This window comes from Neopelma chrysocephalum, unplaced genomic scaffold (assembly GCF_003984885.1).
Source record: "Neopelma chrysocephalum unplaced genomic scaffold, ASM398488v2 Primary Assembly neopelma1_24, whole genome shotgun sequence".
NCBI lineage: Eukaryota > Metazoa > Chordata > Aves > Passeriformes > Pipridae > Neopelma > Neopelma chrysocephalum.
Genome location: NW_020897693.1, coordinates 42,949,024 through 42,970,178, shown reverse-complemented (window position 1 = coordinate 42,970,178; position 21,155 = coordinate 42,949,024). Strand labels below are relative to the sequence as shown.

General features: G+C 39.8%; 1 long non-coding RNA gene across 1 annotated transcript in view; it reads right to left on the bottom strand.

The window, feature by feature from the left end:
• LOC113963108 overlaps nucleotides 1-21,155 on the bottom strand; it is a 165,766-nt gene that overhangs the window by 118,529 nt on the left and 26,082 nt on the right. The window lies entirely within an intron of this gene.

The window sequence follows — 21,155 nt, the reverse complement described above, 5'->3', positions numbered from 1 at the left end:
CTGACAGGGCACAAGAGAATGATATGAAACTGTGTCAGGGGAGGTTTAGGTTGGATATTAGGCAAGGTTCTTCACGCAGAGCATGGTTGGGCACTGGACCAGGCTCCCCAGGGAAGTGGTCACAGCACCAAGCCTGACAGAGTTCAAAAAGCTTTTGGACAATGCTCTCAGGAATACGGTGTGATTCTTGGGGTGTCCTGCATAGGACTAGGGGTTGGACCTAAATGATCCTTGTGAGTTCCTTCCAACTCGAGATATTCTATGATTCCATGATAAGAAGCCCTTAGAACTTCTATTGCATTTGGGTTTGTTATTCCAGACAGTAGTAAGGCATTAATCATTGTACGTGCAGATCAAATCAAAGGCCCTATACATCAGAGGGCTTCAGGGATACAAAAGTAACTTTCTGTTTAGCCCAATGTTAGTATGATCTCTCGAACAAAACACGTATGATATTGACTCAGCAGCCCAGACTTGTCTTGTGTTCCTTCTCCCATACCTTAAAACAGCAAAGGAGTTGAGGAGCCTGCAGGGACCACAGTCCCAACGCTACTACTCATGAGCACAAGAACTGGCCCATTTTATAAACTAGGAGCAGGTGTTATTATCCAGAGGATCAGCCACCATCCTCCAGTACCACAACACCCTTGAGCAGAACAACCAGCCCTAAGGGGAATTTCCAGACACAGGAGAACCTACGCAGAAATGAAAAGCAGGGAAAATTAAAGATCCATCCAATTTTAGTGTGAGAACTACAACAAAAAAACAAACAAAAAAACCCAAACCCAAACAAAACCAAAATAGGGAAAAAAAAACCCAAACAACCAAAAGCCTAAGAAAATAAGTAGGCAGGACATGTTTTGACTGAGAAGGGGGGCCGGGGAGACTGAAGTCAAGACCCACACAGCACAATGATGAATGACCAGAAAATGTATTCTGATAAGTTTGCCCCCATATCACTGTAACACAAGATAGTTTCCATATCAAAATTGAACTCTTGGGTAGAAAACAGGGAAAAAAATAATTGGCTTTCATGAAAGTGGCCAATTTTAGCAGACTGCAATTGTCTCTGGTATGTAAATCTATTTCTCTCTCCAGATAACAAGGAAAACAATTACTCACAGAGAGAACACATTTAAACATGTGTCTTTTGCAGGATAGGTCTCCAAAATAGCTTATTGCATTGAGTCTAAGTGGTGAGAGAAGCTAATTATTTCCATCAGGACTGTAGGATAACAAACCAACTCCTCATCTAGCAACAAGCTTCAGAAATTCAATTGACTATTAAAAATTAATTTATATTTTATTCAATTGTACACAATAATCTTGAGATTATTCTGACTTCAAAGTTATTTTGAACTTAGCCTGGCTGGTTACAACAGTTGTGCAAAGATACTTGGAGACTGATTTCCATCAGGGACAAGCTTGGCGCGTACAGAACAGATTGGAGCAGGGGCAGACTACTCTTCAGTTCATCTTTCTCCTTACAGACAGAAAAATACATAAACTCATATCTCAGCTATTCCAATATTCAAGGTATACACAGGCGAGGGAATGTCTACTGGGCACTTAGTTTAGCTGCTCTGGCAGACATATTAAGCCCAAAGGCAACTGTGAAAGAGTTGCACACGAACTCCAGAGTGCAGCTCTCAAACAAGTTTCATGAGGAATAAATTTTGTTGCACAAGTGCAATGTGCTCTGTGTTTTAACAAACAGAAAACCCTTTGTTTCACCACTTACTTTAAGGATGCTAACAACATTCGCTGTAGTGAGGTATACTATGTGTCCTTAACTTTCAGTCCATGATCACATAAGGAGGGGTTGTCTTTTTTCCTTCTTTTTAAGCTTCACTAATAGAGAAAGAAAAAAGCCACACCCAAAGACTACAGAGTCAAACCAACAGAGACACAGGCTGTCAGTCAGGCTTAACACCTCAAAAACCATCCCTGAAACACAGTTACACTGAGTCCCTGCAGCACTCACCACTGCTGTTGTCACTGTGTTGACCAAAGCACAATGTATTTCTTGTCTTGTGATCTACTACCCCACATTCCATAATGCACTTCTTTGCAGATCAGGACTTTTGACTGTCACAGCAGCTCAGAGGCAAAATTGTAAAATAGCTGCTCTATCAGTGTCCTCAAGTTTCTTTGCTGACTTTTCTTGACTATGTAGCAAGTCCGGTATCTTTTGCAACCGGACTTGCCTTTCTCGTATTGGCCTTTTTAGCCACCAACGCGCTTGCAAGAAACGTGGGTAGAGCCCTTCCTAAATCTTCGTTCGCGAAGCCTAGCCATGAAGCTCTTTTTCCTGTAGGAAACCTTCCATGCATTGAAGAGTCTCTGACACACCATTTGGTTTTAAGTTAATTTCTTCCCTGCACTCATCCACAGTCTTCAGCATTTACAAAAGAGTTACTGAGCCACTTCACTGCAGGAAAGGACTGCTCATGCTTCAACCAGACAATGTTAGACATGGGCAAACTTAGCATAAGGAACAGGTTGCTCTTTACCACAACAAAACCTTGTGTTGAAGGTTTTCAGCAAAAGGGAATCCCTCGTGAGTGTCAGGAAAGAGCAAATCTATGAATCCACCAGAAAAGTTTGTGTGGTGGATTTTGCTTTTTAGTTGTTGTTGTTTATCCGTTTTGTTTAAAAGGTGCAAAAGCTGTTCCATTACAATTTGTTTTACACAATATTTCAGTAAATAGTTGACTGATGCACAAACAGTGCATCAGCTACAAATGCATCTTCTTTTCATTCCAGTACCAATATTTTATGTGATTAAGGTCGAGTGGTGGTGGAGTTCAGAACATATGAGAACTTGGAGACACCTTAAGACATTTCAGGCACCTCCTTCCAGTGGATTCAGTCCAAGGAGAGAAGATGAGTTCAGGGGAAACTAGTTTCTCCTCATCTTTCTATTAAGAATTTCTGCCGCTCTGTATGCTCCATTAAAAGGCATTTAAAAAAATAAGGCTAGAGTAATTTCACAAAACTTATTCAAATTACTCTAAAAAGTATCCCTTAACACCAGGAGGTTATTAAAGCCACGCTTGATTTCAGATTCCATTGCATTGCTGAATTCTGGCTTCAATACAGTTACACATTTAAAACGCAATTTAAATAAATATTGAGGATTCCAAAATCCCACAGCATCCACTCAGCTCATTTAGCCCACCCTTCATGCTTATCCATCAGCAATTAAAGACAAGATACCATGGTGACTAAAAGAGGTTTCGAAGGTTTTATTAGCAACTGCATTTTCTTTGAGTACTTCTATGGTTTATCATGTATTTTCATTTTAAATGAGGGAAACATGAGACCAAAAATGTTTCAGTTCCAGTCTACTGTACTGTAGCATTTGGTTCTGCCTCTTAAGTAGTATTGAAGGGCCCTGCAGTTATCTAAATTCCTGGCTATCAATTAAATAATTGCAAAAGTCTGGAATTTGTTGTACATGCTTTGGATTGCAGCCGACATTAGACCCTTTTGTTTCTGATGAGGAGTGCATGTTTAGATCTAGAAGAAAAATGTTCTCTGATGGGAAGAGGAGCAACATTTGCTTTCATTGCTTAGTCTGACTGCTATAGAGCAGATAGAAATAAATCTTTGCAGCTGGAGGAGAATAAATTTGGATGCAAAGAACAGCCCTCAAAGTAACAAGAAAGAAAATAACACTCCGCACAGCAGATCCAAACGGGGATGTGAGATACACAAAACTAGGGGCAGGGTGATACCACACAAGACAAAGTGTAATGAAGGATGTTTCAGCATAGCTGGAAAGATGAAGAGGAAAGAAAAAAGAAAGACTTTACTAAAACTATTCCCTGATATGCATCCAATCATGAATATAAACGTGCTTTTAATTTGTAACACTATAGCATTTCAAATGTTTCTTGACTTGTGAAATTTAACAAGAGCTATGATGCTTTAGGCTGAATCTGTTTTGGTTTTGCCTAGATTACTGAGCCAAACACAATGAGCTTCAACTCAATGCAGCATTCATGTGCTAATATTTTCCCTAGTTAATGTTTTCTTAGGTATGGATTGACAATCAGTGGGAAGTGATTAAACAAACCAATTATTTGTCTGCTACATTTGACTGGTTCTCCTCACCCTTCAGGAACTACATAAAGTCTGATGCAATATCTCCCCTGTAAAATATATGTCATTTCTGCATGCACACTTCTCCCATGTGGCTCAACCAGTGGAGAGTGAATGACAACAAGCTGCTATCTTCTTGTATGGACTTGCCAAATGCTGTCTCAAAACTATTTAGGACTTCAGGAAGTGGTACCACAACATGTTTAGGTTTTATTCAACAGAAGCAACAAGCTTTGCAACAGGAAATCACACCATGTCAAAGTTTAAGGCACCTGTGGCATATTATCTTCATAGATCTATCAAAGTATTTGAGCCAACACAGGTAAATCACACTGTTGTTCTTTAATCATGTAATTGTCAAATTGTTAAAGTTGGAAAAGACCTTTAAGATCATCAAGTCCAACCGTCAACCCAGCACCACCACCATGTTCACCTTTAAACCACGTCCTCAAGTGCCAAATCCACACTTTTTTTGAACACTTCCAGGGATGGTGACTCCACCACTTCCATGGGCAGCCTGTTCCAATGCTTGACAACCCTTTCTGTTAAAAAAAATCCTAATATCTAATGCTTCTATCAACACAGTTTCAGAAATATCATTTCAGTCTACAAGAAAAGTGAAGACAAAAGAACTAAAAATTGCCAGTGAAAAATACATTTAAGTCTCTTTCTGTATATTTTGTCATACACTGGAATATGAAACTTATAAGAAGAGGAACTCCCAATAAGTTCAGTTTTACAGCTGAAGCTTTAGACTAATGACTATTAGCAGGCAACTGATATGACCTTCAACTCTTATACAAGATGCCACTAAAACAAATTATTCTTGCTTAGGCAGTCAGTGGAGAAGCCTGCCTGGAAACCCAAACAGTTCTAGAAATAAATGCTGGTAAAGCATTATTCTTAACAGATAGGTATAAATATAGTAACCCATCACTCTTCTAGAGAGCACAGAGCAAGCTGGGGATCATCAAATTGCAGACCAGCATCCCTGACAGAAAGATCAGGGAATTGCTCCCATGTTGTCCTGTTGGTAACTCTTACTCCCTAGCCTATTTTAAAACATGCCTGAATATTATTCTAACATTAATGTTAATGCTAAGACCACAGAGATTGAATTTACTGGCAGCAGGGAAAAAAAAAAAAAAGAGCTAAAAATATTAAGACAACATAAGGCCAGATTCTGATTGGAGCTATACTGAACACATGCATTAACCCCAGTGACTTCAGAGTAATTACACAAGGTTGCTAAAATTAGTAACTTGCCCATAGCACCGAGCAAATTAGAAATGCATAGACACAGATGAAAGGAGAGACAGGAACTAAGAGCAGCGACTGCTCCCATGAACAGTCTTTGCTGTGTTGTTGACAATCAAAAGGAATTCAGGAGAAAAAGCCATTCTATCCCAACTGCTCCTTGGGAACCTGAGCAGGAGGGTGCTGGGGTGGAAGGTACCTTTTAACAAAAGAAGAGAGTGTAGTGGAGAGCTCAGGAAGCTGTTCAAAAGGAAAGACAGCAAGTTTGCCTGCCAGGCAGGTTTTTGCAAGATCTCATCATTCTATTTATAACACCACATGCCATGTTACATTACATCACACCACGGGAGATGCACACCACATGCAACAAAACGCATTAGAAACACTGTGGGTTCTCTCCAGAATAAATGCCTACAGCTCACAGTAGCAGCTCAGAGGCAAGTTTTCCAGGAAGGATTTGAAATTCCTTGGCAAAAATTTGTAACCTACGGAGTTAATTTTCACGTTCTGCTAGCTCAGCACTTGAGAACTCACAGCATCTACCAACACTCCCCTGTTTTCCATTCCCATTTTTTTAATTTGTTCAGGGTTTATTTTTGCCTTTTTCTCTGAGAACAGACTGCAGGGTAGTCTTTCTTACATTTATCTGATTTTTTTTCCTCTATCTACCCAGGAGCTCATTCAGGCATCCTGTTTCACACCATTAAAGCAAACAGTCACAGGTAACACTGCAGTAGATCTGGGGTGTCCCAGATGTTCTGGGGCAATCTACAGGCTTCACTGCACTCAGGATGGTGATTGAACATAACTTTGGACAGCCTGAACTAGTCAGACCCGTTTTGTGGAGAGGGTTGGGTTGCAGTTAATGACCTCTGGAGGTCCCTTCCAGACTGAATTAGGATTTTATGATTCTCATTATATTTCCTAATGATGTAGGAACCATTTGCCTATAAAACCCATTGATATAATAGCCACGTGTATCATGTAAATTATTTACAGTACTTGATTTACTTTGATTTATTGGGTTCAGAGTTCTCTAAAAGTAGAGTACTATAGAATTCCACGATTCTATGATTCTAGAATAGGCAACAGTAGCTGATTGACTTTTACAAGTGATTGCCTCTCACAGGAGAACATTGATAAAAATGAGAATGAGTCCAAAGGTTCATTTTAACTTCTGAAACCTGAAAATATCAACTGTGGAACAACAAGATGAGAAATTTTATGGAGGCAGGAGAGCAATTGCATAAAATGCTTCCCATTGGTATAGAAGTGAGATAAGGAATCATCAACTGAAGGAGAGAGGTGTCATCTCCTTCTAAGGCCTATTCAGATACAGACAGCTTTGCACTGGTATCAGTTATGTCCTTAGACAAAATGGGAGATAAACATGCAGTTAAAAAAAATATAACTTTGAAATTCTTAGGAGATAATGCATGAAAATCCTTATTAATTGCATATTAATTTTGAAAAAAGTACTGTGTGAGCACAGAATTAATTGAAAACTGTATATTTTGTATATCACAGCAAATCTGTGCAGTGGCACAGAAGAAAGATTGCATGGGACACACTCAGTCGTTCTTCCCCAAGTTCTGTAAGCTTGTCATTTTAAATTTGTTGGTATTTGTTTACTATATTTTTTATAAGAATATTATTTTGTGTAGAATGTCAGAGCTCGTCCTAAAGCAAGGGTTCCATTTCACTTAAGAGGTGGAAAACATGGAAGAGGTAGTAAATTTTGGCATGAATTTAGCAAAAACCATAAGGTTGCTAATAGTGCAACATCAAGAAAATTTTAATGACAGGAGAGAAAAAGTGAGCCCAAAGTTATGCAAGGAAAAACAAACAAACTGGTTTCAGAGATACTTTGGAAAAAGCAGCAGCAGGATTTTCAGAACATGTGGTATTATCTGTATTTACTTGGGTGAGTCAAGTAGCCAACCATGAGCCTCAGTTCTCGGTGCCTATTTAGTGTCTGCGATAAGCTGTGTTTAGTGTGCAGTGTTTGTTGATTCTAAGCATAAAAGGATCTCATCTCTCCACTCCAGTTAATAGGATTATATATGCTGGGCAATTTGTGATGTGTCAAATGCCACATTGAAATCTTTACTGAAGTAATTGTTTAGTCTCCAGACTTTGAATCATAATCATAGATAGTTTTTGCCCAGAGCTTGTCTTACGGAAAAATAAATAAAGTCTTAGGCTACCAGCAGAGCAATTGAAAGTAGATTTGTAATCAGTTGATTTAAATTTAAACCATCTAAAACTATACCTGCTTACATTTCATCTTGCCCAAAAGTATATCCAAAGAAAATAAGTGATGTCCCATGACAACAGACAAGATCATGACAGCTTTTGTGAGGAAGTGCCATGGCTCAGTGCCAATTGCTTGGACTTTCCATCATATCAGGCCTAATACTACAAGTTCATTGGAGTGGAAGAGCCTCAAGGAAGCGATGATCCATTTCTGGGTTAGACGATAGTGGAAATTCGGAAAAAGGTATCAAGGCAAGACTGATGTTTTCCCTTTCTCTAGTTCTCTATATCTTGCAAGTGTTTTGGAAGAAGACCAGATGTGTTCTGGACTAAAGGCTGGTGTTTGAATCTAAGGCTGTATGTCCCCTATTATATAGGCAGCAAATGTTGCACCAAGTTGGTACCATTTAAAAATGATATTCAGGACTCTAAACTTCTGTCCACGTTTGCATTTACATCAGTATTTGAACCTGACAAAGACTCTTTCAAAAACAAAATCTATAATCTCCAAACCAACATGAAGTGGATTGCCTAGGTGTCTGCTGCATTTTCAGAGCTCCACTCCGTTATTTCACTGATAGCTGGATAAATTCAGATATCTCCTGCCTCTCCCAGTACTGATTTCACCCAAAGCCCACACTTCACACCACGAGCGCAGAGTGGTGAAAGAGCACTTCCCAGCCAGATTTCTCATCCCTCCTGATTTCTGCGCACTTCTCTCTGAAACAGGGTCATGCAGACAGAGCACTGAGCATCCCTAAACCTCTTCCTGCAGGCTGACCCATTGTCACACTAACTCACTGCTGAAATTTGTAACCAGCTAATGAGACCACTAGCAACAGTAGGACACTACTTCTTGGCTCACAAAGCTACAGGACAGTGAAATGCACAATTCACCTGTAAATAGTTGGGGGCTTTCTTGGTTATAGTGTTCAAGGAAAAAGAAGTGTCCAGCAAAACACACCACAGTTCCCTACTGGCTACAATTCTTCTTAGTTTAAAAAAAAAAAAGTTGAATTGTTTCTCTTTAATCTCATCACCATCAACAAAAACTTGCTTGCAGTAGGGTGCTCTACAAATTCATATGTGCTTCCACTGAGACTTGTCTGGGGGTGAATGAGGAGTTTGGTTGCTTCTAAAACACTGGCTGAAGCATCTATCCAGAAGCCCCACTTTAAAAGTTAATTTAGCTTGCCAATCAGTATTCAAAACCAAAACCAAACCAACAAACAAAAAACCAAAAACAAACCACAAACAAAACAAAAAAGTACCGCCAGCAGTATAGATAAACAGAATAACATACAATACTTGCTTCTCAAACTATAATATTAATTTATTTCACAATCTTTTAATCTAGATATTTAATGTTACTAGGTTCACCAATTGCATTATACCCCTCTTTAACACTGAATTCAGAGTTTTAGGTTGCTGAGTTGTAGGGTGGTGATGCCCAATGTGCATGGCCACCAATCTGGTGACAGGAGCCTCTTCAGCTCCACAAGCCATTCCTGGTTCATGAGCAGCCTCTGCTCTGGCTCACAGCACCACAAGCAGTACAGCCCTTGGGTATGGAGGAAATTCCTCAAGGGCCTCCACAGCAGAAGATTTCTGCAGAAAGTCTCCTATTCCAATTTCTTTTAGGTTCTAACCTTTTCATCCTGATAAAGGCCACTATTGCTATATGTTTAAACAAGTGACCTCATGCACAGAAGAGCTCAGTTAGTCTAGACATCACGTATCAGCTCCTCACTCTGTAGCTCACTCCTTTCAGCCAGGCAGAATTGCTTCTCAAGCACAATAAATCAATACCAAAAATACGTATTTCCAGCCTGCCAGACCTTTCCTGTCTCTTCCCTTGCCCCTTCACCACCATCCCTTAGGCCCTCTCCCACACAGGTTGCTCTCCCCTGGGGGGACCTGACTGTGGGAATTTTACGTTTGCTTTTAACTCAGATCTTCAGGTTTGAACAGAGCTCTGAGACCTTGTACTGGTTGCTTTCATACCCTTCCTCCACACATACAGAACTGCAAAGGAAGACAGCGTACAACGTGTCTTTCCAAATGGAGGAAAGAAGTAACAAACCCAGCTTTTGCAGTGAAGCTCACTAGCACAACTCATGCTTCAGAGTAAGGAGCTGAAAGGTGTCTTGATTAAGGGCTTTCGAAAAGCATCCTCCTACTAGGCAAGCCTAAAGCAACCTCCTACTTCACTCTCACATACAGATATGACAAAAGACTAAGAAATCTGTTGTTGCTGAGGTCAGCAATTTTGCCTGAGCTCTCTCCCTCTCCCGGGATGCTTGTACAACTGATGGAAGCTTTCTTATCGTTGCCATGTCTCTCTTGGCAGAAATCATTGAACTATTTGTTTTGATGGAAGTTTGGTTTACTACTGCTTCTGTTTAACAAGCACCAAGATTTGCATTTCTATCAGACAGCTTTAAGTGACAATGAGTTGGAAATATACAAAAAAGTCAAAGGATCAACACAGACTTAACCTGCATCCACAAGGTCCTGGAGATTAAAAACTTTTGTTCATATTACCCTTGCACAATAGAATCTGCTTAACTGATTGTCACTGGCCACAAATTACATTATAAAATATGCAAGTGAACTCCTATGGTATTTTTAGGTACTGCAATTTGCATGAAAATTTTAATGGCAATAACCATTTGGGGAAAATGTTGAGACAAATAGGATGATAAATATTTTTATATATTATGCATAACTGCAGAAAGAATACACCAGATGCTTTAATACGTCTTTGCCAGTCAGTGAATAAGCTGTAACGAGGTAAAAGAACAGGTTGTTTGAGTTGTTGGAAGGTCTTTCCTCTGATCAAACCCAGCTACACCTCTGTCAGTGGCAGTAATTTTTCCCAGCAGCTCCTGCAGATGCAGACATAATTTAATCCCAAATCTTCCCTTCACAGCAATTCCTCTTCAATAACTTCCTAGCAACTTTACCTCCATCTCCTGTGTGGTACAACCAGCAGAGAGCAAGCCCTGGACATTCAGCAGGAACACAACCCCTGCAAAGATACAAGTTCATGGAGAGCTTCGCCGGCCGCCTCTGCGGCGTGTTTTGCCTCTGGACAGGGAGATGTGGCCACAGGCACAAAGCCAGTGAACTGCACAGAGCAGTGACTAATAGCGAGCTGAACTCAAGCCAGAAAATATTTCGCATGACTAAGTACTACTTCAATAGGAAAATAAACCTTTATTCAGAACCACCCAAAACCACTTGTCTCCAGTATCACGTGGCTCCTATCTTCAGTACAAAGTGGGAAAGGAATATCATCCCCATTTTGGGAACCAGTCAAGTTACCAGTACTTGACAAGGTGCCATCTGCCAATGAAGCTGCAGGTACTGTCATCACCTGTCACACATGCAAATAAAAAATACCTAAAATTCAATCTTTTTAATTGAAGCTGATACTTTTAACCTCTTGCAAGTGTGAAGTAAAAAGCATGCACACACTTGGTTGACAGATAGTAACCTCAGGAAGCAGCAGTTCAGCTGGACCTCTGAGCCAGCATTCAGGGAGTCAAGCTACACAAAGACAGACCACAGGTCACACAGAAAATCCACAGACAAGGGGAGGACCCAGCATAAATTTCGCACATCTTCAGTCATTATTCTAACTACATGGTCTCAGCTTCAGGTTTGAAGGCACCTTTTAAACAATTACGACAGAGGCACTTTTTATTATGTTGTTTATTTCTCTGAGGGCTTTATGCTGCACATTTTACTGAATGAGTGCTTCCAATATTGTTCTTCTGGACAGCAACTGATGTTTTATAGCCAACAAGCTATGAAGGTCTTTTAGAAGCATAAGTATGTATTGATACATAAACCTACAATTACCTAGTACTTTTTAGGTGGTCTTTCATGATCCAAATATTCTATAAGCTTTTTCTTATTTGTTGAAATACAGAACCATAATGTAAACATCGGATATATTTGTAGAATTTGGAGAATGAAGACCTTTTCATTACTTTTATGTTATTTCATTTCAGTGCATTTGTTTTAGATTTAATCCTACCAAAAGCATACATGGTATGTGTTTGTTCTTTGCTATAGATTATATTTGGGACTTGGAATGGTCTAGCCCTGCAACCTCTGGCAAAACGTTTGCCACTTTATCACAAGTTACACTCAAACCTCCTTTTATAAATTATCAACACTTTGAGGCAAAGAAGTTCATAAACCGGGGAAAAAAAATCCTGGATTATTCTCTACCCTGAAACATTGAAGTGAATGTAGATAACACAGAAAATATTCAATATTGCAAAATACACCACAAACAGTAGGGTCAGAAACCCAGATCCCGCACACCAAACCCATGGGCATTTATGTACATGGACCAAAAAGACACTGATAAACAATTTGAGATGGACCACTTTTACTGGCTATATGAAACCTTACAACCCATGTATGTATAAGTAACAACTTTCCACTCAGAAAACCTGCTTTAGCATTTTCATTGGTTCACATCTTTCCCCTTTAAGCTTAATTCCAGGCCCCTGGTATTCAATCCAATGATCTATCACAGGAGAAATCCTAACTTGCATGAGGGCAAACAGGCATTTAAGACAGTACCTGTCTGGCTTTTTCAGAAATGCTCAAAACTACCCTGGATATATTTTTATTATTAAAGTCACTATGTAATACCACACTGACATTCTCTTCACTGTTATTTTTAGATCTGGAGCTTTTCAGGTGAGAACAGAGGTTGCATAAGGGCTGGCAAAAGGGGATTCCTGGCTCAATTTAAAATGCAGTGTGGATTTCTTTGCAAGTGCCAAGATTACATCTGACCTGTCACACTCTTCAGTTCTCTACTGTCATAATCCAGGCTGCAATTTCTGCAGGTAACAAAACATCAGAGGAACAGTCAAAAGCCACATGCTGCTCTGTTCCAGACATACACATTGTCCCAATTCTTTGGATCATTAAACCAAAGAGCACAAGTTAGACAAAAAGATGGCTATAGGCATGAAAGTGAGATGTATGAATATTGCGACCCTCTTAAATACCTTTTAAATTTGTAACTTCCAGAATTAGGCACTGGTGTAATCCAAGTACTGATGCATCTGCATGTTTTATTCCAACAAAAGACATTAGGCACACAGAGAAAATGGATGATTCAACTTAAGCCCTAGCTTCAGCATGAGATGGGTTTATCCTCCTGGCCTGGTCTCCAGGTGCACACCTTCCCCATGTCCTACCTTCAGGTCAGGAGGAGAGATGGTCACATCTCCTTGTGATCATTGTGGTCCCTCACATGAGGAGACTCAGCTACATGGGGAGGAAAGGACCTCCCCTGTGGTCCAGGGGAGAGGGATCAGGGGGATCAGGGAGGAGAGCTGTCTCACCCATAAATCAACCCATCACGATTGCAAAGCCCCGTTGGCTTTATGTGGGCTGATCAAACAGAGGACAACCTGATCCACTGTGGCACTAAAAGGTGTCCTGTTCAGTGGCACTTCGGTCACTCATTAATGAAGCAGATTACACAGAGGTGTTCAACTCAAACAGTCTCCAGTTGCAGCTTGCTTTTAATTACACTACAAAGACTTTAGTAGCACAGTGGTTATGACTGCTAATGTTGTTTTCCACAATCAGATCTTAACAAATCTGTGAAACAAAGTTCCCTGATAAAGAAAGAAGAAAAAAAAAAAGAAAAAAGAAAAAAAATTAGAAAAAAGCTTTGAAAAATTCCTTAAGGAAGGCTCAAAAAAGATTCACATCCTGAAAAAAAAATCCTGCGTCAGAGAATAAACTGCAAGGTGAATAATAACTATACTGTGTTCAGAAATTAAAGGTTGGATATCACTCTAGGGCTGTATTTAGGAAGCTCAGGCAGAAAGCAAGTGCTGACAGCAAGGAGCTATAACTCCGATGAGATGGTTTCAGATGGGCCATCTGGCCAGCAGAGGAACAGACGTGGCAATTGGCCACTTCATTATAGCACATCACAGCTGAGACTACGACTCTGTTTCCAGCTCTCCTTGAGAAAGCTTGCCCAGACACACAGAGCCCAGGCAACAGCTACTATGATTCCATTTCCACCTAAGAAGTTTTGACTGCCTGCACTCTCTCTCAGCAATGTGGGAACTTGGAAAACAAAGGCAGCAGCCGTCTTTGTGTGGATGATCCATTGGGGGCTGCACTTTCTGTCACCACAGTGACACCATGCAGATGTGAGCTGAAGCAGAGTGCCAGGCACCAGCACTGCACTACTGGAGAAAGCACCTGCCACAGGTGCCAGGAGGGCGATAGGCATTTCTATAGGCAGAGGCTGTTTAGTCCTTTCTAGATGAACTCATGCTTATAGGTAGCCACCAATGCTTTCGTTCACAGCTGACATTCTTATTCTCTCACTTCTTTCCCCTCCACATCACGTTTCATGCCACAGAGAGACTAAAAAGGAGGTTGGAAGGGAAACAATCAGTGACCCCAAAGCTGTGACTCATATAGAATTTACTCTATTATTTACACAGTGAAGGCATTAACACATAGTTAACTAAAGTCTTACAGCACACATATGCTGCTACACTGAAACATTCCTTAACATCAGATGAATTCATGGTCTTCAATAATATAATATGTATTTCTTTATTTCTTTTTCATTTCTTCCCAGCTGTGATGCCTGTCAATGAAACTTCTTGTAGCCACCACATATAGACTAAAATTAACACACTTTTGCAAGGCAAAATTTTCTCTAAAACCTATAAAACACTAGCATCTACTTAGGTTTTATCTGTTCAAGTTTTTGTCTGTGCCTTCGGACACACTGTTTTGTTTAACTGGAAGAGAAGAAGTTGCTTTGTTCATTTTCTTGGCAGTGTGGGAATGAGGAGGAGGGAGGGAAAAGGGAAGGAATGACAGTTTTCTGTCGTGGAGTCAAACAATGACCCATAAAGCACCACACATAAACACACAACATTTAAAAGAGCCTAGAGAAGTGAAATCATACTGCTCTCAAACACCAAATTTTAAAGAATATGGGGATAAACTCCTTTTTGTTCAGCACTAAGAACCAGTTTGTCATATCTGCAAGAGGTTGTTTGTAACACTGTTTGTTTCCCATGTTTAAAGAACATGGTCAGAAGAGGTCAGATCTCTGCCCTCACCTCACTGTTGTATAAATAAGCTTTTTAAGAAGGTGGGTCAGCATACATTTTAATAACTGCCACTCCTATGTTCTCTCACACTGGGAATGAGAAAGGTGGGAAATGTGTTTCTGCTGGGATGTGGGGCAGACTGTAGCTCACCCCTCGGAGCAGCCTGTTCTCTTCCACAGCAGGTAATGCCGTGAAAGGATATTAGCATTAGCGTTTGCATTCACGGCCCACTTCAGAGCCACAATACAGACCTACCTGTTTATCCATAACAGTGAAGACTGGAATTACCAAGTCGCTGACCCTTTTTCTGTCCTCCTGCAAGTTGATGATTTAGCTTTTACCCTGTGAATTAACTTTAACCAGGGGGAAAAATGCATCCTAAATATCTTTGAGCAATCATGTGATGAAATTCCCAGTTGTTCTTTTTTTTGGTAAACTTTCCTTTGTCTTCACTGTTCTTTCTTTACATGATTTAATGTCCTTGGATGCTCTTCATAATTTATCTTTAAATTCCAAGCGGTTTTACCCTTCCATTGATTTTTATTATATGTAGGATTTACACTTCTTTTCTGTCCAATGCAGATGCATAATGCATTACTTGAGTTGAAAACTTTTGCAAGTTCTCCAAGACTGCACAATATTTAAAATAAACTGATTTCCCACACTAGTCAGACCAGCAAATTTAATGCCTCAAGCACTGTAATAACATGGTTTTAAATAGACTGCTGAAATATTAATCTTAGAGCTCATTATTCTTTCACTCTGCCTCTATTGTTTGACTTTTCTTCTTTCTGTCTATGTTTCAATATCCTCTGGACATCATCACATCCAGAGGATGACTCACATGTTGGGAGAGCTGTGTGTTTTAAACAACTCTGTGTTCCAAAGGAACACATTCCTTATTCTTCACATGGAGCCAGTTTCCTTTGAAACATCTTGCCCATCTTTCTAAAATCGCTTCTTTGAGTTTAAAGATATTTATATTAAACTTTGTAATACTGTAGGTACCTTAGGTGACCAAACTGTAGCATTATCTTTTTTCTTTGGGCTTGTTATTCCTCTAGTCGCTCTGCCAAGTCACAAAAAAAGTAAATCAGCTCTCTAGCAATTCCCTTGGTGCAGGGAAAACATCAAACTGAAGAGAAGGAGATTATGAAATGGGATAGCAAGCATAAGCAGCAATATTGAATCATTGAACCAGTGGCATTAGAAATTGAGAAAGATACTATTTAAGGAAAGACTATGTTCATGCAATCTTCTGTAGAAGTTTTACATTATATCCCAAGATGGACTGGCATTCAGATTGAGCCTAAACTGGTTATTTATTTTTTATATGCAATTATTAAATACATAGAATTTTGTTATGTTAATAGTATAAAAACATTTCTGTAACTACAGTTGTGTGTCATCTATCTGATTTAGTCAAAGGGTTATAAACTCCCCATGAATGTCACAAGGGTTAGAAATGGAAAGCCTTCAAATCATCGAGGAGACAAGTTCTGGAACAAAGTCACAACTGGGGAAATGGGAGGAAAATTTCTAATAGCTAACTTTCAGGCAAAGACACTTCTGCAAGAGCAATGGAAGTTGCCTCAGCTTGCAGGTCCACGGGTTTGATAAGCAGAAAACCCACTCTGCTCCTGATTTTGGTCAGAATATACTTCACCCAATAGAGCCAGAAGATGCAAGACTGTGTCCCTTTGGATGCAGCATGTACCTATCATTCCAAGTGCCTATTTCAAACTTAAAGATTTTCCAGTATCTTCCTAAAAACAAATGTTCCAGCTTAGTCAAACATTCAGGACACTCATCTTTGCTTCTCAATTCTTCAACTAGACCACACACACATCCAAAAAAACCAAACCAAACCAACAAACAAACACAAAAAAAAAAAAAACCAAAATCAAACCAACCAACCAAACAAAACCACACAGCAACAAAAAACCCCAATGACAAACAACCTAACTGTGCTTTGGAGAAAGCAGCTTGTAGGTCTGGGCAAGTTTTAGGCTTCACATTGTTAGTAACAAAGATAAAGACAACTCCTGAGTGATGTTGGCAAATGTCCTTTGGCTCCAGTTGATCCTCTCCTCTGTTTTTCCAGCACAGGCCCTATGCCCTACTCCAGGCATCGTTTCTGGGGTGTAAGCACACAGAGATCATGCTAGACTTCTCTGAAACCCAGTATGCAAGACTTGACCTTGACTTGTGAATTTGATCCCCACAACAAAGAAGTCATTCGGTGATTTCCTGCTTGGCTGTCTCACCAGGTGTCTCTCCCTTGCAAGAACAGGCTCTTTGATGATTGCCAATTAAAAAAAATACTACTTTTAGCTACTAAAAGGGATCCTTAATATTACACCATGCCTTGGTGAGACACATGAAATATTTCTTTCTTTCCTTAGGGTTTTATGCCCTACACAGGAAGGGGAAGATTAACACAGAGATTAATATAGTAGAATATCACTTTTTACTCAATGACTCCACACTGCAGTCAGATGCCTGGGAACAGAAAAGAAAGGTACCAATCCAGAGGAAAAGTATCTCCTAAACTGAACCACCTGGCTAGACAAGCCGGAACAAAGAAATCAGCCAAAGATATTTTCTTTTACTTTTTCTTAAGACAAAAAATAATAGAGTGATTGCACTGGATTATTTTGGTCAAATGGATTGGCATTCATATTCTCCTCTAAGCAATTTTATTACCTCTGCATACAGGTTTCATAATAACCAGCAGAGGAGAAAGGAAAGGCACCATAAAGTTCCAGGTCTAAAATAGTCGCAACTGGATAACATAAGGGCTCTTTCTATCACTTATAGATTCTGCTAAGGGGTGGAAGGAAAAAAAGTAACAGACTTTAAAAAAAAAAATAAATAAAATTAAAAATTGGAGATAGGTGCACTTAAAATTTCCAGCCACAAGCAGTCAAGTTCAGTTTTACTTTCAGCCTGCAATTATCTAAGACCTTATCTCATTTATATGGTAATAACTTGTCTCACGTCAACTCAACAAGCAGAGATAGCAGCTACGCAGCGCCAGCTCCTGGAACTCTCTGCCCGGCTGAAGCCTCCTGGCGTGGGCGGACGGACCCCGCTGGGCTCACAGCGCCCATTAGAATTGCCAATGAGCCAGGCTTCCAGAGCTGTGAGGAGCATACAAAGGCGGGGAATTTCTTGTCGCTATGCATTTAACGTAACTCTCTTTACTGTTGCGCACACTCGGCAGAAAACATTTTGAGAGAGAATTATTTGCCCAGGGAAGAGGAGACTCTACTGCAGCAGTTCGGAGAGAGCCGTTCCTCAATAAAGAGCAGCAAAATTTCATGGCGAGGTTCAGAAATTGATATTTCAGGATGGTTACTACAGCTGCAAAGCTGCATTTTCTCTAAAATTCTAATTAAATATAGATAAAGTGTGAAAAATAAGCCAAAACAGATCTGGACATTAGCGGGGGATAAAGGCTTTGGTCTTTTTCAATTTCAGAGGTAATTACTAAGGGATGTCTTATCCCCTCACCAAAGCAGAGGAGGTGCAGAGGGACCTCTGGATTCCAACTAGCCCTAAGGCTCTCAGATATAATAATTTGATGTTAGACAGATAGCAAACTAGCAAACATCAAGACAGAACAATGATCTGGAATACAGGTAGCCCATACAGATAACAAACCTCTCATCACTCTCCTTAATGAAAGTCCAGCTACTCTAAGGAGCAATTTCTTAAAGACATTAACTGTGGTTTTGTCCATAATCCATTATCCATTTTGGGAGGCAAGAGAATGTTTCAGTTCAACAAGTAATTTCCTATCAAAAGCTAGTGAGGTGTGGTGATTGCATTAGAATTCTGATCAGGGCACAGTGACTTCAGTCATCATGTACATACTTACAGCCCACCCTAAACAGAAAGGATTTGGTTTAAGATGGGGGGGGTTCATCAAAGTATATCTTTAATGAAAACCAGGCAGCATATGGTTTGCAGGCATTACTTTCTAAAGGGGTTCTGTGCCATTCATTAGAGGGAAAAGTATTTTTTTGGAGGTAATTTAAGAACAATAACACACCTATTGTTTTTTGGGGAAAAAAATCGGAAGGGAAGACCAGGCTTTGGCTTATGCCCCTGTAATGTTATTACACATTCTGATGCTTTTTTCTCTTCTAGATGATACAGGTGGATTTGTGAAGGATAAGGTCTCAGTTCACTCCCTCATTCTTTGTAGGTTATAGGAAAGGGAAGTCTGCTCAGATCACACTGTTGATGGAGCACTGGGAGTCGGTGTTTTAGAAACACTGATTTAAAATGCTTTGCATTCAGAACGTTGAGTTTCACGTGGGATTTACTTACTGTATTTAAATACAACAAGCAATTTGTACTGAAATACTATTATATACCTAGGATCACCAATGTATAACAAAGGATTTAACATCCATATGTTTGATGACCGTGTTAGCCTTTTACACAGAGAATGTTGCACACGAATGCTTTAATCCCTACCACATCACAGTAAGCCCTGAGCCCCACAGTCCACGGTCTTTAAGATGCCACTTAAAGTTTCTGATCATCAGCAAGAGTTAGGTTTGCATCACTTCATCTCTAAAAGCATCTCTTTAGCCACAGGTGCTTCAAGTCTATGTTAAGAATGTAAAATTAATGTCAGCAGTTCAGAAAAGCTCTGAAAGAGATCTAGAAGTTTTCCTCTAAGTGCAGTTCTGTCCACCATCCCAGCAATAACAAAACCCATCTATATCCACCCCAGCAAAATCATAATACCCCCAATCTCAGTCACATCATGCACTCCTGGAAATGCTGGATCATGGACTGCTGTACTGGGACATAGGGAAGTAAATGTCAGGGCAGAGGGGATGGAAATACTTTTGTGAAGCGTTGGTACTAAGATGCTAAACACCAAAACTCAGTTTTGGACAATCAGAAACAACCTTGGGAGAAATATGTGAATAGTAGACAACAGAAATTGTTTTGCTTTAGTTGATACAAGCAATGCTGAGTTTATAGGCAGAGGTCAGGAGATTCAGGTTTTTAACCCTAAACACAGGGAATTCAGTCTTCTGCTGGGTCAGGAGCCAGGGAAAGATTTTTCATAATGAGCAGTTGCAATCTATGCCACCTTTTAAAGAGTGAAAATAAAACATAAAGAGGCATAAAACAGTTTATCAGTTGAGAACAACAGCATCAGAAATGAAGTTTCACTATTAATAAATCCTGCCTCCAGAGCTTTTCCAGAAAGCTTAATAAATATTTCATTGTTTTTCATTCTGAGAAGTAATCCAAAAGAAGACTCTGAAAATCTTGAGGAAATGTGAAGGAACTGTTTGAAGTGTAAGTTTTTGAAATGCTAATAGCTATGAAGAAGCATTAGTGCTGTTTAGCTCTGATTGCATCGGGAGTGGAAGGTCTATGAGAGTGATTTAATAAGCAAGACATCCAGTGTAGTGCTATTAAATGCTTCTCAAGCATAACAGGGTAGTATTCCAAAACCAATGCAACCACAACACCGTAGTCTTTGGCAAAAAGAGCACTGCATCAGTGGAAATTCCCCCCCCCACATCAAACATGGATAAATTCAAACCTAAAATGTTACACACCATGTCCACACAAGTGGATCTCATGTCACAGAAAACGTCTCACTACTGTTATTACCTTCAGCACAAAACAAAAAGCCACATGCTCAGGGCTGAACAAAAAAGCCAAGGCAAGCATCTTACAGTCTGGAAAGTTAAAAGACAATGAGGGCAAACCTCATTTGAAGTTGTAATGAACAACTTAGTCTCTAAAGGCTTTAAATGAATATGCTCGAACACACTAGTAAACATTTTAAATATGTATTCACAGTCCTGTTGGATTCTAATGCTCCTCTGATGAATAAAACTGATTCTCCTCCTCAGTAAATAATTTAATAGCAGAGAATAGGTTGGCCTGGAAAAGAGATGAACAATGGGCCAAGACTTTAAATAGTTGCTCTTTTCTGTGAGATTTTGGCCTCAATTTTGACATTGTGGGGAGAGTTTTCTGCAAAAGAGGAAGTCACACAAATAAATTTGAAGTGTTTGTATTCACAACTGCAGTTTAGTATCTGTATTTTCTGACCTTTATTCTGTTAGTGAAAGAAGAAAGAGCTGATGGCATGAAAAGAGAACCCAGAAACACAACTTATATAAGTTACTGCCACAGGAGAGTAATTTTCATATTCAAGGACAAAGTATGGTTTAGTTCTAGCTGTGGTCAGAGACATTCCTCTTGTGAGACAGTACGCTGGTATTAGGTAGCTGGGAGTGTAAGATACCCAGGAACCTCATCTAGAGCAGGGTCCAGAAAGCAAAATACTATTCTGTGTTTCTGAGTGGGGTTTTTTTGTTTATTTAATGTTAGCCCAAAGATGCATCTAAGTACTGA